We start from the raw sequence: 18,539 nt of genomic DNA on the forward strand, positions 1-18,539 counted from the left end.
TTGTAATTTCAGACTTAATTTTCCCTTATGAAAAATGTATCAACCTCTAGAAAAATGTCCATTAATTATAATACACATAATAATTCACATTTTCTGGCTCAAATTTAGATCCTACATCTGTATGTTACAAATTCCAATTTGTACAATGTAACAAATTTGTAAGTGCTTAAAATCCCAGATTGCATTTTTAATCTCGTTGAGGGCTTTTACACGGATTGCTAATAAGAGAGCTGTTCATCAATCAGTAAAATCAACAGCTTTCTGTCAACCAACCATGACACCTGTCTCCTCTTCTATCAGTTCTCTCCTTCTATTTCCCTTATTTGTCTTGCCTTTTGAGTTTTAACTTGAGGTGGATAGTCAGATACCCTTTTCATGGAAAATATATGAGGCCCTACATCAAGGGATAAAATATAAATCTATTCCAGTTTACCTCTTAAGCCTTGCACTGCACAGTTTACCTCCTTGGCCTGTGCTACCTTTCAGAATAACTTCAGATATGTGGTGTAATGAATTACAAACAGAGCAAAGAAGAAAACAGGAGACCATCCAAGACGATAGAAAATGGTTGAATTACAACCCGTGTTGGCAGTCACACAAATATGTCTAATAGCAACATTAGGCTACAAATCAGAGGTAAAGTTCTTTGTTTTGTCTGCCGGAGTCAAATCTAATACACCTGGACGTCTAGCTCTTGTCTTCGCCGAAGCCTCCTCACTGATTCATGGCTGCCCTGAGACGTCTAGTGAAATGTGTGCTCTCGTAGAGGAAGAATAGATCTTCCTCTCAATGAAATGGCCTGTTATATCACCCTTTGATCAGGATGAGCCGATCTGGAATGGCCACAAAGGTATCAGAGCCAGCGCTCAACCAGGGGTGGAAGCAATGAGGGAGCTTCTGATGCTTCTGATGTCATATTATCTCCCCTGATATATCATTATACAGTGGGCTCCAAAATTACTGGCAACCCTGACTGGAAATGCACAAACAATACTTAAAAAATATAAACAATATAATTATGGAGATAAACTCAAAATACCAACATGTGAGAAATACTGTACTTTAATGTTTCAATGGAACCCACCAAAATCATACAATTATTTACTACAAAATACATTTCACCAAAATCAAGGTTTCATAATTATTGGCACTCCTCATTTAGTACTTAGTGCCACCACCTCTGGCAAGGATGACAGCATGGAGTCTTTTCCTGTAATGTTTGACAAGGTTAAGGAACACATTTGGAGGGATTTTGGACCATTCCTCTATGCAGATCGTTTCAAGATCCTTCACATTCTTTTGTTTGCGCTTGGTGGGTTCCATTGAAACATTAATAAAGTACATTATTTTTCACATGTTGGTATTTTGAGTTTGTCTCTCTAATTATATTGTTTATATTTTTAAGTATTGTTTGTGCATTGCCAGTCAGGGGTGCCAGTAATTTTGGAGCCCACTGTATACCAGGTACAGTTGTCACGGGATTCTTCTGTTGAAGGAGAGGCGGACCAAAACGCAGCGTGGTTATTGTGATACATCTTTAATAAAGATGAAAATAGAACAATATACAAAAAACAAGAAAAACCGAAAACAGCCCTATCACCCACAAACCCCAACACCAAACAGGCTACCTAAATATGGTTCCCAATCAGAGACAATGACTAACACCTGCCTCTGATTGAGAACCATATCAGGCCAAACACAGAAACAGACAAACTAGACACACAACATAGAATGCCCACTCAGATCACACCCTGACCAAACAGAACATAGAAACATACAAAGCAAACTATGGTCAGGGTGTGACAACAGTGCATATTCAAGGATGCCAGTCCAACTCTAATGATAGGAGTATCTAAATGTGTGGCTCAAAAGGCAAAAAAATTAACATTGAGAAATTAAAAGACAAGTATTAAGAAGAAGCTAAGAGGAAGGTATCATCCCAAAGTGTGTTGGCTGATAGATGTTGATTTTTAAGAGCTGATGAGCAAACTAAATATAGAAATAAATCAGGCTAAAAGCTCTCAGTGAGATTGTGATGGCTTGTTAGCCTGCCACACTGACACGTTTAGGAGGCCAGAACGGAGCTGTCGAGGTAAATATGTCTGTTCAGAATGCGTTTTTGATCACTCTCAATCTCACACACTAATCAGTAATGTTGAGATCAAATCAAATCAAATTGCATTGGTTACATACACGTAATTAGCAGATATTTAATTTGGTGTAGCGAAATACTTGTGCTTCTAGGTCCGAGAGTGCAGTAATATCTAACAAGTCAAATCTAACAAATTACACAACATATACCCAACGTGTGTGCAGGGCTACTGCTGGATGTCCTTTCCAGCCAGGGGTGTTGCTAATGCGCCCCAGGCCTATCCATATTAATGGACCAGCCTGGTGCATGCCTGATGGTTTATCTGCATCGGTTGCCAATCAAAACTGACAAGAGAGAGCAAGTTTGACCTTCGAAAGACACCAGGGGAGCCTTTGGTTTGGTGTCGGAATGTTTTACCATAATCCGTTGACCAATCCTAAAATCAATGATTTATTCTAAGGTAGTTATTATTAGGAATGCTCAGCTCCTCAGCAAGAAGACAGTTGTAGTTTATATTTATACAAGCAAATCAAATAATGTTTCAGTGTAATTCCACCAGCAATTTGAAATAGGACAATTTGACAAGTGTTTGAACCACAGGCGCAGTTCTCTCCCTTTCCTTTGATAGAAAGTACCAGCTCTGTGACAGGAGATGTAAAACAAATGTAGATTATGTAAGAGTCTGGACGTTCAGGGAACATTTCATAATCCACATAAAACATAGCTGATAACAATGTCTACTGCAAAATCAGAGTCATCAATATCAAGTTCTTTCATTGTACATTGCAAAAATACTTTTTAGAGAAAATGATATGACCTAAGGTCCTCATAGGGATACTGTCACGGCTTTCTTCTGTTGAAGGAGAGGCGGACCAAAACGCAGCGTGGTTATTTTGACACATCTTTAATAAAGATGAAAATAGAACAATATACAAAAACAAGAAACGTGAAAAACCGTAAACAGCCCTATCTGGTGTAACAAACACAAAGAGAGGAACAATCACCCACAAAACCCAACACAAAACAGGCTACCTAAATATGGCTCCCAATCAGAGACAATGACTAACACCTGTCTCTGATTGAGAACCATATCAGGCCCAAACACAGAAACAGACAAACAAGACATCCAACATAGAATGCCCACTCAGATCACACCCTGACCAAACAAAACATAGAACATACAAAGCAAACTATGGTCAGGGTGTGAAAGTACCCCCCTCCCCCAAGGTGCGGACTCCGGCCGCAAAACCTGAACCTATTGTGGAGGGTCTGGGTGGTCATCTGTCCGCGGTGGCGGCTCTGGTGCTGGACGTGGCCCCCACTTCACCATAGTCTTAGTCCGCCCCATTGTCCGCTTCCGTGGCCTCCTAACCACGGCGACCCTTCTAAATGAACCCACTGGACTGAGGGGCAGCTCGGGACAGAGGGGCAGCTCGGGACAGAGGGGCAGCTCGGGACAGACTGACGACTCTGGCAGATCCTGGCTGACTGGCGGCTCTGGCAGATCCTGGCTGAATGGCGGCACTGGCGGATCATGGCTGACTGGCGGCACTGGCGGATCCTGGCTGACTGGCGGCACTGGCGGCTCCTGGCAGACTGGCGGCACTGGCGGCTCCTTGCAGACTGGCGGCACTGGCGGCTCCTTGCAGACTGGCGGCACTGGCGGCTCCTTGCAGACTGGCGGCACTGGCGGCTCCTTGCAGACTGGCGGCACTGGCGGCTCCTCCAAAACATAGAACATACAAAGCAAACTATGGTCAGGGTGTGACAGATACAGCAAAAACCTATACCTGTACCTGTAGGGCTCAAGGGTTGCAACCAATGATTTACATATAAACTAGATGCCTGTAATGGGTCTCTCTCTTGAAGCCCCAGGCTCCCATCTTGGCACTCTCCCACCATTGTAAAACATATTTTAGAAATAGAAATGCATTTATTAATGTCTATATTCATTTTTGCCATGTATATTCTAATACAGACACATTAATGCATGCTTTAAATTATATTATGTTAACTTAAGGGGGCTGAATAATTTTGCCCGCCCAATTTTTCAGTTTTTGATTTGTTAAAAATGTTTGAAATATCCAATAAATGTCGTTCATGATTGTGTCCCACTTGTTGTTGATTCTTCACAAAAAAATACAGTTTTATATCTTTATGTTTGAAGCCTGAAATGTGGCAAAAGGTCGCAAAGTTCAAGGGTGCCGAATACTTTCGCAAGGCACTGTATATTGATATATTGAAGCAACATCTCAACATCTGTTTATTTGTCAATGGTTTTCAGTGGGGTGATTTGAGAAAAGTAGCAAAATGGTCCCACTTAAGTTTACTTATCTAGATACTTTACTTAATTAAAACAGCTAATCAGCCATACCAGTGATTGTCCGTGAGGTGACTATTGTCTCTACCTCGTGTTTAGATTCAATGTTTAAACAACTTTAACTTGAGCTGCAGCTCGACGGCTTTCTGGTCTGATATGTTCATTCTTAACCCATAATTTATACAGTTTGTTCAAAAGAGCGGTTCCACAAGGCTGACATGCTCTCTGACTTCACTCAGAGGGCGATGACTACTTACTATAGAAACAATTTCCTCTTATAGTTTCTAAAATCATATCCCCCTCTTACCAAAAACTCTTTCATCATTTTTCATATTTCATGTACAACGCATCAGATGGACACTTAACGTATTTGTTGTGTATACTTTTCAAGTTACTGTATTTCCTTTATAACGTTTTTAATGACATCACAAAATAACAACCAAACCGACAACAGTGTTCTTTTAGGTCACCCACATCTTTTCTGCCCACCCACATCCTATGTTAAAAAATTGTTCCAGAACTCGCTTTAGAACTTGTTAGAGTGTCAGCAGGAAAATGTCTGTGTAACAAAGGCACATTCCTGTGGTGAACATTGGAGAGGGAGAGAGCTGAATGTTCTTATCACACAGGGTGTAAGCTGTCAACCCCCCACCAGCTCCCTTCTCCACCCCTCTTTGGGCGAGAAGGGGTCTGGCCGAAGTCATCCAAAGCAAAGCTGATCCAACTCATGTGGTCCTAACAGGACAGTCATGACACAGCCTTATTCTAAAATTGATAAAATACGCTTTTCCCCTCATAAATCTACACACAATACCCCATAATGAAAAAGCGAAAACAGGTTTTTATACATTTTTACAATAAAAAAAATAAAAAAACTGAAATACCTTATTTACAGAAGTTTTCAGAACCTTTGTGACTCGAAATTGAGATCAGGTGCATCCTGTTTCCATTGATCATCCTTGAAAAGTTTCAACAACTTGAGTGGAGTCTACTGTGGTAAATTCAATTGATTGGACATGATTTGAAAAGGCACACACGTATATATAAGGTCCCACAGTTGACAATGCATGTCAGAGCAAAAACCAAGCCATGAGGTTGAAAGAATTGTCCGTAGAGCTCCGAGATAGGATTGTGTCGAGGCACAGATCTGGGGACGGGTACCTCCATCATTCCTAAATGGAAGAAGTGTGGAACCACCAAGACTCTTCCTAGAGCTGGCCACCCGGACAAACTGAGCAATCGGGGGAGAAGGGCCATGGTCAGGGAGGTGACTAAGGAACTGATGGTCACTCTGACAGAGGTCCAGAGTTCCTCTGTGGAGATGGGAGAACCTTCCTGAAGGACAATCGTCTCTACAACACCCCACAAATCAGGCCTTTATGGTAAAGTGGCCAGACTCCCACTTGGAGTTTGCCTAAAAGATTCCTAAAGGACTCTCAGACCATGAGAAACAACATTCTCTGGTCTGATGAAGGCAAAATGTAACTCTTTTGCCTGAATGCCAAGCCTCACGTCTGTAGGAATCCTGGCACCATTCCTACGGTGAAGCATGGTGGTGGCAGCAGCATCGTGGTGGCAGAATCATGCTGTGGGGATGGTTTTCAGTGGCAGGGACTGGGAGACTAGTCAGGATCAAGGGAAAGATGAACGGAATACAGAGAGATCCTTGACGAATACCGGGTCCAGAGCACTCAGCACCTTAGACCGTGGCGAAGGTTTACCTTCAAACAGGACAACGACCCTAAGCACACAGCCAAGACAACGCAGGAGTGGCTTCAGGACAAGTCTCTGAATGCCCTTGAGTGGCCCAGCCGGAGACCAGACTTGAACCTGATTGAGCATCTCTGGAGAGACCTGAAAATAGCTGTGCAGCAACGCTCCCCATCCAATCTGACAGAGCTTGAGAGAATCTGCAGAGAAGATTGGGAGAAACTCCTCAAATACAGGTGTGCCAAACTTATAGCGGCATCCCCAAGAATACCCGAGGCTGTAATCGCTGACAGAGGTGCTTCAACAACGTACTGAGTTAAGGGTCTGAATTTTTATGTAAATCTGATATTTCTGGGGGTTTTATAAATGTAAAAAAAACTTGTTGTGGAAATTCTTACACAGGGACACTCGAAGTCAATATTAAAATAATAAGTGTATTATCAGCATGCTGGAGAGGTCCCAAAAATCTTGATGCACCATATGTACACATGTCGATCAGGAGCTCTCACATGGCAATCCGTTTAGTTCCCTTATGTACTGGTTACAGAAACGTTACACAGGCATAGTTCATAGGGTTGGTTTCCCGGCATGTGTCTGGCACCTTCTCCTATCATAACTTAAAGAACTTATTCTGGGCGTTCTGCCAAATAGTCTAAAGGAGGGGGTCATGTCCCCCCCCCCCTCATATCTTTACCAGGCACAGGCAGGAACCAAGGATTATTTATAACACCAAATACAAGATGCACAAAGTAAAATTTCCTTCACATTCCACCCTTTTATCACTTGTGTGATAATAAATCATTACATTTTAAGGTAAGCATTGTTCAACTTCTATATCATATTTCTATTGAAGTAAGGGAAATCAACACATAAAACCAGACACTTCATAATTTAAAGCCCTTCATTCTGGGTTGTACAATCCAATTAGTATGGTACTATCATCATAATAAAGGTTATACTTCGATTGACGGGGTGAATTTATCAAAAATACACACACATACACAGCATGTTAAATAACACAATTTAGAGAAACTAAGAAAAAAAACACGCTGGAGTCCATTTGGCAATTTGGGATCCACAACTTTCAAACAGGGATTCCAACTGTCACGTCCTGACCTTAGTTCATTTTTTATGTCTCTATTTTAGGTTGGTCAGGGCGTGAGTTGGGGTGGGCATTCTATGTTTTGTTCTATGTTTGTATTGCTATGTGTTTGGCCTGGTATGGTTCCCAATCAGAGGCAGCTGTCAATCGTTGTCTCTGATTGAGAACCATACTTAGGCAGCTTGTTTTCGCCCTTGAGTTGTGGGTAGTTGTTTTCTGTCTCTGTCTCTGTACCAGACAGGACTGTTCCGTTTTTGTTATTTTTGTTTTAGTGTTCAGTGTAATTAAAATATCATGAACACGTACGACGCTGCACCATGGTCCTCTCCTTCTTCCACCTACGACGATCTTTACACCAACCAAGTTGCAGGCGTCCACTGGTTGTGGGGAACTATTCTGAGCAACAGTGGCATTTTATTCAGGGAGATCAGTCAAATTATAAGAGGGACAAAAGTACAACATTTATCGCCAATGATTGCACAGGGGTTCCCTTGACTTAGTCAAGAGTCTTTCTGTTTTGCAGAACCATTTTACACAATTCTTATCGCGTTTCCAATTTTCTCGACGTCTCTAGAGCTCTCTCAAATTTGGTGTAGGGCACATGCATATTGACTTTCACAGGGAAGAGAGAGAACACATGTTATAACAGTTCCACACCAACCTTGACAAGAATGAGATTGGGGCAAGGTTAGCCCAAGCTACAATTATTATTATTTTTTTTATATTTTTTGAATTAGCTAGGCCAGTTGAGAACAAGTTCTCATTTACAACTGCGACCTGGCCAAGATAAAGCAAAGCAGTGGGACAAAAACAACAACACAGAGTTACACATAAACAAACGTACAGTCAATAACACAATAGAAAAAAATCTATGTACAGTGGCAATAAATAGGCCATAGAGGCGAAATAATTACAATTTAGCATTAACACTGGAGAGAAAAATGTACAGATGATGATGTGCAAGTAGAGATACTGGAGTGCTAAAGAGCGAGAAGATAAATAACAATATGGGGATGAGAAAGCTGGGTGTGATATTTACAGATTGTCTATGTGCAGGTACAATGATCAGAAAGCTGCTCTGACAACTGATGTTTAAAGTTAGAAAGGGAGCTATAAGTCTCCAGCTTCAGTGATTTTTGCAATTCGTTCTAGTCATTGGCAGCAGAGAACTGGAAGGAAAAGCGGCCAAAGGAAGTGTTGGCTTTGGGGATGACCAGTGAAATATACCTGCTGGAGTATGGGTGGGTGTTGCTATAGTGACCAGTGAGCTGAGATAAGGCGGGGCTTTACCTAGCAAAGACTTATAGATGACCTGGAGCTAGTGGGTTTGGCGACGAATATGTAGCGAGGGCCAGCCAACGAGAGCATACAGATCGCAGTGGTGGGTAGAATATGGGGCTTTGAGGACAAAACGGATGGCACTGTGATAGACTACATAAAATTTGCTGAGCAGAGTGTTGGAGGCTATTTTGTAAATTACATCCCCGAAGTCAAGGATCGGTAGGATAGTCAGTTTTACGAGGGTATGTTTGGCAGCATAAGTGAAGGAGGCTTTGTTGCGAAGTAGGAAGCCCATTCTAGATTTAATTTTGGATTGGAGATGCGTAATGTGAGTCTGGAAGGAGAGTTTGCAGTCTAACCAGAGACCTAGGTATTTGTAGTTGTCCACACATTCTAAGTCAGAACCGTCCAGAGTAGTGATGCTCGTCGGGTTGGAGGGTGCGGGTAGCAATAGGTTGAAGAGCATGCATTTAGTTTTACTAGCATTTAATAAGAGCAGTTGGGATGCCAAGGAAGAAGAGTTGTATGGCATTGAAGCTCGTCTGGAGGTTTGTTAACACAGTGTCCAAAGAAGGGCCAGATGTATACAGACGGATGTCATCTGCATAGAGGTGGATCAGAGAATCACTAGCAGCAAGAGCGAAATCATTGATAAATACAAAGAAAATAGTCAGCCTGAGAATTGATCCCTGTGGCACCCCCATAGAGACTGCCAGAGGTCCAGACAACATGCCCTCCGATTTGACACACAGGTCCGATGTGCCACAGGGTTCAATTCTCGGGCCGACTCTTTTCTCTGTATATATCAATGATGTTGATCTTGCTGCGGGCGATTCCCTGATCCACCTCTACGCAGATGACACCATTCTGTATACTTCTGGCCCTTCCTTGGACACTGTGCTATCTAACCTCCAAACGAGTTTCAATGCCATACAACACTCCTTCCGTGACCTCCAACTGCTCTTAAACGCAGTAAAACCAAATGCATGCTTTTCAACCGTTCACTGCCTGCACCCGCACGCCCGACTAGCATCACCACCCTAGATGGTTCCGACCTATAATATGTGGACATCTATAAGTACCTAGGTGTCTGGCTAGACTGTAAACTCTCCTTCCAGACTCATATCAAACATCTCCAATCTAAAATCAAATCTAGAGTCGGCTTTCTATTCCGCAACAAAGCCTCCTTCACTCACGCCACCAAACTTACCCTAGTAAAACTGACTATCCTACCGATCCTCGACTTCGGCAATGTAATCTACAAAATAGCTTCCAATACTCTACTCAGCAAACTGGATGCAGTTTATCACAGAGCCATCCGTTTTGCTACTAAAGCACCTTATACCACCCACCACTGCGACCTGTATGCTCTAGTCGGCTGGCCCTCGCTACATATTCGTCGCCAGACCCACTGGCTCCAGGTCACCTACAAGTCCATGCTAGGTAAAGCTCCACCTTATCTCAGTTCACTGGTCACGATGGCAACACCCACCCGTAGCACGCGCTCCAGCAGGTGTATCTCACTGATCATCCCTAAAGCCAACACCCCATTTGGCCGCCTTTCCTTCCAGTTCTCTGCTGCCTGTGACTGGAACGAATTGCAAAAATCGTTGAAGTTGGAGACTTTCATCTCCCTCACCAACTTCAAACATCTGCTATCTGAGCAGATACCCGATTGCTGCAGCTGTATATAGTCCATCGGTAAATAGCCCACCCAATTTACCCATACTGTTTATATTGATTTACTCTTCTGCTCTTTTGCACACCAGTATCTCTACCTGCACATGACCATCTGACCATTTATCACTCCAGTGTTAATCTGCAAAATTGTAATTATCCGCCTACCTCCTCATGCCTTTTGCACACAATGTATATAGACTCTTTTTTTCTTTCCACTGTGTTATTGACTTGTTTATTGTTTAGTCCATCTGTAACTCTGTGTTGTTGTCTGTTCACACTGCTATGCTTTATCTTGGCCAGGTCGCAGTTGTAAATGAGAACTTGTTCTCAACTAGTCTACCTGGTTAAATAAAGGTGAAAAAAATACAAAAATGAAAAAAAAAATATATAGGGCAGATAATCAAGGAGGTGATGGAGTCCAGGTGAGTGTCAAATTGCGCTAATGCGTGTAATAATGGTGACAGGTGTGCACCTTAACGAGCAGCCTGCTGACCTAGAGGCTGGAGAGGGAACACAAGTTACACTATGAATGTTGCAGTGTGCAGACCACAATCAATCTGATACCCCAAATAAACTATTTTGGATAAGCCTAAATCAATTATGGGCACGGTTGACCCCCCCCCCTCCCGGCACTCATCCTTCTGGTGTTTCTTCATAATCTTCTTCAGATAGTGTTTCAGTTCATCCTCCCAATGGCACATGTTCAAAGTGGATAGCCCTTGATAATGTCTCTCACCTGAGCCGCAACTGTCCTCTACAGTCCATTGTGTCTTTGGCCATTTTCCTACCAATACACCAGCAAGTTTGGACAGGATCTCTCTCCATGCTCACTCCACGTGGACTCATGTCGCACTCCTGAGATAAAGGCATGAGAGAAAAGGCAGTTTATAGCTTTGACTGGATGCTGTGTACAGGTTGCTGGCTCGGACTCAGGTCTCACGGTACAAGTGGTGGAGGACCATATTGAACCCCATTGTCGCCATTGCTTCAGCCGGTTAACCTCTAGCGATGAGCAATCCCGTATCCGGGAGCGTAATCATAACCTCAAGCGCATTACCATAATGCAACGTTTCCTATTCATGAAAATCGCAAATGAAATGAAATAAATATATTGAAACACAAGCTTAGCCTTTTGTTAACAACACTGTCATCTCAGATTTTCAAAATATGCCTTACAGCCAACGCTAGACAAGCATTTGTGTAAGTTTAGCATGGCATAATGCTATGCTAGGCTGTGTTGGCAGCAGGCAACATTTTCTCAAAAATAAGAAAAGCAACCAAATTAAATCATTTACCTTTGAAGAACTTCAGATGCTTTCACTCAGGAGACTCCCAGTTAGATAGCAAATGTTCCTTTTTTCCAAAAATAATATTTTTGGAGGCGAAAAACGTCACGTTTGTTCATCCTGCTTGGCTGAGAAATCGACCGAAAATACTTCAACTATAACGCCCAACTTTTTTCAAAATTTGCTCCATAATATCGACAGAAACACGGCAAACGTTGTTTAGGATCCATCCTCAAAGTGTTTTTAACATATGTATTCAATAATATATCCGTGGAGGCAGTTGGTTTCTCATAAGAAACTATTGGAAAAATGGCTACCTCAGTATTTTACGCAATGTTTTCTCCAGGAGACACCATGCGTCCACTCACCCTATATGGTCTCTTACAGCCATTCTCCAATGGAAATGCCTAAAAAGACGTCACAATGCTGCAGACACCTTGGGGAAAACGTGGAAAACGTAAGCTGACTCCTAGCTCCTTCACAGCCATATAAGGAGTCATTGGCATGAGGCTGTTTAAAAAAATGCGGCACTTCCTGATTGGATCTTTATCTGGGTTTCGCCTGTAACATCAGTTCTGTGGTACTCACAGACAATATCTTTGCAGTTTTGGAAACGTCAGAGTGTTTTCTTTCCAAAGCTGTCAATTATATATGACAAAATATCTTGTTTGAAACGGGAACGTTTTTCATCCAAAAATTAAAATAGCGCCCCCTATATCCAAGAAGTTAACCTCTTAGTCCGCCCCATCCCGCATGCGGTATCGTTACTACAGCCTCAAGCTCATTAGCATAACGCAACGTTAGCGATTTTTAAAAATCGCAAATTAAACGAAATAAATATGCCTGTTCTCAAGCTTATCCTTTTCTTAACAATCCTGTCGTCTCAGATTTTCAAAATATGCTTTAGAACCAGAGAAAATCACTCATTTGTGTAAGAGTGGTGATAGCTAGCTTAGCGTTAGCATTAGCATTTAGCACGCAACATATTCACAAAAACCAGCCAAGGAATCAAATAAAATAATTTACCTTTGAAGAACTTCAGATGTTTCAATGAGGAGACTCTCAGTTACATAGCAGATGTCCAGTTTTTCCTGAAAGATTCTTGTGTAGGACACATCGTTCCCTTTTGTTACTATGCATATGGCTACCGAAACTAACCGAAAATTCAGTCACCTACATGTCGAACTTTTTTCCGAATTAACTCCATAATATCGACTGAAACATGGAAAACGTTGTTTGAATCAATCCTGAAGGTGGTTTGTCATATTTCTCTCCATTGAAAGCACCGTCCTTGTAGCCTGGTTTGTTCTGAGATTTGAATGGAAAAATACCGGGACCTGACTTTTGCGCACCAATTGCCACGCAGACACCTAGCGGGACACCTGGTAAATGTAGTCTCTTATGGTCAATCTTCCAATGATATGCCTACAAATACGTCACAATGCTGCAGAGACCTTGGGGAAACAAGAGAAAGAGTCCGTTCATTCCTGTCGCATTCACAGCCATATAAGGCGATCATGGAAAACGTAGCCTCAGAAATCCTGTGCATTTCCTGGTCGGTCATACATCTTGGTTTTGCCCGAAACATTTGTTCTAAGGGACTCACAGTGAAAATCTTTGCATTTCTGGAAACGTAAGACTGTCTTCTTTCCAAAGCTATCAATTCCAAGCATATTCGAGCATCTTTTCAGGACAAAATATTGCGCTTAAAACGGGCACGTCTTTTTATCCAAAAATGAAATACTGCCCCTATAGGACTAACAGGTTAAGGGGGTTGAGGTTCACACGGTTCTTGGTCAAATTATCTATTCCATGCATCTAGACTCCATCTGTGGACACCTTTGCCATAACCTCGATAGAGGACAGACCAGAACAACAGTTTAGTTTATAGGGTATTTCTGATTCAGGAAATCCAGACAAATTATTCACTGTTTTACAAATTATTACTACTACCTGATTCAGGAAATCTAGACAAATTATTTATTGTATAACAAGTGCTTACTATTGCCAATATTCTTAATACAGAATTCTAAATCAATACAGAATTCTTGAACAACAACACACAGTTGAAAGCATTTTTCGTTCCATATATTCCCCTATTATCTTGGCGATCTACACTACCATTCAAAAGTTTGGGGTCACTTAGAAATGTCCTTGTTTTTGAAAGAAAAGCTATTTTTTGTCCATTAAAATAACATAAAATTGATCAGAAATACAGTGTAGACATTGTTAATGTTGTAAATGACTTTTGCTGCTGGAAATGGCAGATTTTTAAAGGAATATCTACAAAGGCGTACAGAGGCCAATTATCAGCAACCATCACTCCTGTGTTCCAATGGTGTGTTAGCTAATCCAAGTTTATCATTTTAAAAGGCTAATTAATCATTGGAAAACCTTTTTGCAATTATGTTAGCACAGCTGAAAACTCTTGTCCTGATTAAAGAAGCAATACAACTGGCCTTCTTTAGACTAGTTGAGTATCTGCAGCATGAGCATATGTGGGTTCAATTACAGGCTCAAAAAGTCCAGAAACAAAGAACTTTCTTCTGAAACTCGTCAGTCTATTTCTGTTCTGAGAAATGAAGGCTATTCCATGTGAGAAATTGCCAAGAAACCGAAGATCTCTTATAACGCTGTGTACTACTCCCTTCACAGAACAGCGCAAACTGTCTCTAACCAGAATAGAAGGAGGAGTGGGAGACCCCGGTGCACAACTGAGCAAGAGGACAAGTACATTAGAGTGTCTAGTTCGAGAATCAGACGCCTCAGAAGTCCTCAACTGGCAGCTTCATTAACCTCTCTAGGGGGTGTAGGACGCTAGCATCCCACCTGGCCAACATCCAGTGAAATTGCAGAGAGCCAAATTCAAAAACAGAAATACTGATAATAAAAATTCAAAAAACATACAAGTGTTATACATCGGCTTAAAGATTAACTTCTTGTTAATCCAACCGTTGTGTCAGATTTCAAAAAGGCTTTATGGCAAAGCATACCATGCGATTATCTGAGGACAGCGCCCAGCACACAAAACATTACAAACAGTTACCTGCCAAGTAGAGACAAAAGTCAGAAATAGCGATAAAATGAATCACTTACCTTTGATCATCTTCATATGGTTGCACTCACAAGACTCCCAGTTGCCAATAAATGTTTGTTTTATTTGATAAAGTCTCTCTTTATATCCAAAAACCTCAGTTGGCGCGTTTTTGTCAGTAATCCAATGGCTCCAAGACGGTCACAAAAGGCAGACGAAAAATCCCAAAAGTATCAGTAAAGTTCGTAGAAACATGTCAAACAAAGTTTATAATCAATTCTCAGGTTGTTTTTAGTCATAATGATCAATAATATTTCAACTGGACAATAGCTTCATCAATTTGAAAGAAAAACAAGAAAGGCGCGCTCTCGGTCGTGTGAAGTAAACAGCTCTGGGACACTGCAGGGTCCACTCATTCAGAGGGGTCTTACTCTCTCATTTTTCAGGATACAAGCCTAAAACCATTTCTAAAGGCTGTTGACATCTAGTGGAAGCCATAGGAAGTGCAATCTGAGTCCTAAGTCATTAGATACTGTAAGGTAGTCAATGGAAAACTACAAACATAAACAATACACCAAATTAAAGCTACACTTGTTGTTAATAATCCAGCCAACGTGTGTAACGTTCTGGGTATAGTGGGTGAGAAGGCAGGTGCAGGAAGCAGAGAGTTCAGGGTAGTGCTATATTTAATGCACAAAACGGCGAACATAAGCCAACCCCACGAAACACAGGGCGCACAACAAAACAAATGCCCCAAACACAGTGACTTAAACAATCCAGCAAAACCTGCGAAATGGGAAACACGTAACCCACAGACGTGCACACAAGTTACACCAAACAATCCCGCACAAAGAGCAGGTGGGCCTGCTGGTAAATAAAGCCTGACTAATCAGCCTAAAACACAAACAGGTGAAACCAATAAACAGAAAGGGGAAAAAGGATCAGTGGCAGCTAGTAGGCCGGTGACGACGACCGCCGAGCACCCCCCGAACAGGAAGGGGAACCACCTTCGGTGGGAGTCGTGACAGTCCTCCCCCCCTCCCCTGGCATCTCGAGTCCAGAATGGCACGTAATCGTGTACACCGGGGACTCCTCGATGTCCACCTTCCTGCAGGGGACCAGCTACCACCGGCCTGAGGAGAGACACATGAAACAAGGGGTTAATACGATAATAAGAAGGGAGTTGTAATCTATAACACACCTCGTTTATCCTCCTCAGGACTTTGAAGGGCCCTACAGACTGCGGCCCCACCTTCCGGCAGGGCAAGCGGAGGGCTAGGTTTCGGGTCGAGAGCCAGACCCTGCCCCCGGTACAAACACGGGGGCCTCACTGCGGTTCTGCTGTCCACTGGCTTGTTTGAGGGATTCCTGGACGGCTCTCCAGCACTGCACCCACTCCTCCACCTCAGGAGCCGTGGTCTGACTTGGATGCCAAGGTGCAAGGACCGGCTGGTAGCCCAACACACACTGAAATGGTGATAGGTTCGTAGAGGAGTGACGGAGTGAGTTCTGGGCTAACTCCGCCCATGGGACGTACCTTGACCACTCCCCTGGCCGGTCCTGGCAATACGACTGCAGAAACCTACCCACATCCTGGTTCACTCTCTCCACCTGCCCAATACTCTCGGGGTGATAACCGGAGGTCAGGCTGACTGAGACTCCCAGACACTCCATAAACGCCCTCCATACCTGGGACGTGAACTGGGGACCCCGATCACAGACGATGTCCTCCGGCACCCCGTATTTCAACCCGTATTTCAACAGATAATCATATTTCAACCCGCCAGGCGCAACACAAAACACAGAAAATAAATATAATTCATGCCTTACCTTTGACGAGCTTCTTCTGTTGGCACTCCAATATGTCCCATAAACATCACAAATGGTCCTTTTGTTCGATTAATTCCGTCGATATATATCCAAAATGGTCATTTATTTGGCGCTCTTGATCCAGAAAAAACCCGGTTCCAACTCGACTACAACATGACTACAAAATATCTCATAAGTTACCTGTAATCTTTGTCCAAACATTTCAAACAACTTTCCAAATACAACTTTAGGTATTTTTTTTACGTAAATAGTCGATACAATATAAGACGGGGTAAACTGTGTTCAATACCGGAGGAAAACGAAGTGTAGCGAGCTTTCAGGTCACGCGCTTCCAACAAAGAGTACACTTCTCTCTACCCTTGTTCTGAACAGTGCTACTTCTTCATTTCTCAAAGGAAAAACCTCAACCAATTTCTAAAGACTGTTGACATCCAGTGGAAGCGATAGGAACTGCAAGTAAGTCCCTTAGAAATCTAGATTCCCAATGAAACTCATGGAAAATCAATTTCTGAATGGTTTGTCCTCGGGGATCTGCCAAATAAGTTCTGTTATACTCACAGACATCATTCAAACAGTTTTAGAAACTTCAGATTGTTTTCCATCCAAAACTACTATAATAATAATAATATGCATATCTTAGCTTCTGGGCCTGAGTAGCAGGAAGTTTACTTTGGACACGTTTTTCATCCGGACGTGAAAATACTGCCCCCTATCCCAAAGAAGTTAACCTGTCTGGGAACGGGGTTCCACTCGCCAACAGGCAATGAAATTGCAGGGCACCAAATACAAATCAACAGAAATCCCATGAATAAATTTCTCAAACATACAAGTATTAGGCACCATTTTAAAGATAAAATTCTCATTAATTCAGCCACATTCTCCGATTTCAAAAATGCTTTACAGCGAAAACTCCACAAATAATTATGTTAGGTCATCACCAAATCACAGAAAAACCCAGCCATTTTTCTAGCCAAAGTGAGGAGTCACAAAAAGCACAAATAGAGATAAAATTAATCACTAACCTTTGATGACCTTAATCAGATGACACTCATAGGACTTCATGTTACATAATACATGTATGTTTTGTTTGATAAAGTGCATATTTATATCCAAAAATCTCATTTTACAGAGCCCAAATCAGCCAAAATAAATATACGCCATATTGCGCAGTCAACATTAGTCAGAAATAGCATTATAAATATTCACTTACCTTTGATGATCTTCATCAGAATGCACTCCCAGGAATCTCAGTTCCACAATACATTACCCCATGTGCATCTTCAACAATTCTCTTGTCATTACTTACTATGCACATATAAATAAAACCCTGTATTCAAAAACACCTTGTGTTATTTGTAGTGGTTGCAGACCACATAGACATTTCTTATAAATGCCTACAGACAGCTGTCAGCGGGGGTTTCCATGGTACCATTACGCCCTCGTTCTAGTCTTCTCATAAGACTAGTGAGTAGCCTTCTCTCCATAAGACTATGGGTAAATCTTTATGTGTTACTCGCCTTGATTTAATTTTTTATAATTTTTTTGTTGTTGTACAGATTCATTTAATTTGACTTAACAAGAAGTTAAGCTTTATTTTGATGTATAACATATATATTTTCAAGAATGTTAAATAATTGAATTTGGTATGTTTTAATTTTGCGCTCTGCAATTTCACCGGATGTTGGATTGGTGGGACGCTACATTTACATTACATTTAAGTCATTTAGCAGACGCTCTTATCCAGAGCGACTTACAAATTGGTGCGTTCACCTTAAGACATCCAGTGGAACAGCCACTTTACAATAGTGCATCTAAATCTTTTAAGGGGGGTGAGAAGGATTACTTTATCCTATCCTAGGTATTCCTGAAAGAGGTGGGGTTTCAGGTGTCTCCGGAAGGTGGTGATTGACTCCGCTGTCCTGGCGTCGTGAGGGAGTTTGTTCCACCATTGGGGGGCCAGAGCAGCGAACAGTTTTGACTGGGCTGCGTGGGAACTGTACTTCCTCAGTGGTAGGGAGGCGAGCAGGCCAGAGGTGGATGAACGCAGTGCCCTTGTTTGGGTGTAGGGCCTGATCAGAGCCTGGAGGTACTCAGGTGCCGTTCCCCTCACAGCTCCGTAGGCAAGCACCATGGTCTTGTAGCGGATGCGAGCTTCAACTGGAAGCCAGTGGAGAGAGCGGAGGAGCAGGGTGACGTGAGAGAAC

The sequence above is a fragment of the Oncorhynchus nerka genome, linkage group LG17 (assembly GCF_034236695.1).
Source record: "Oncorhynchus nerka isolate Pitt River linkage group LG17, Oner_Uvic_2.0, whole genome shotgun sequence".
Taxonomy (NCBI): domain Eukaryota; kingdom Metazoa; phylum Chordata; class Actinopteri; order Salmoniformes; family Salmonidae; genus Oncorhynchus; species Oncorhynchus nerka.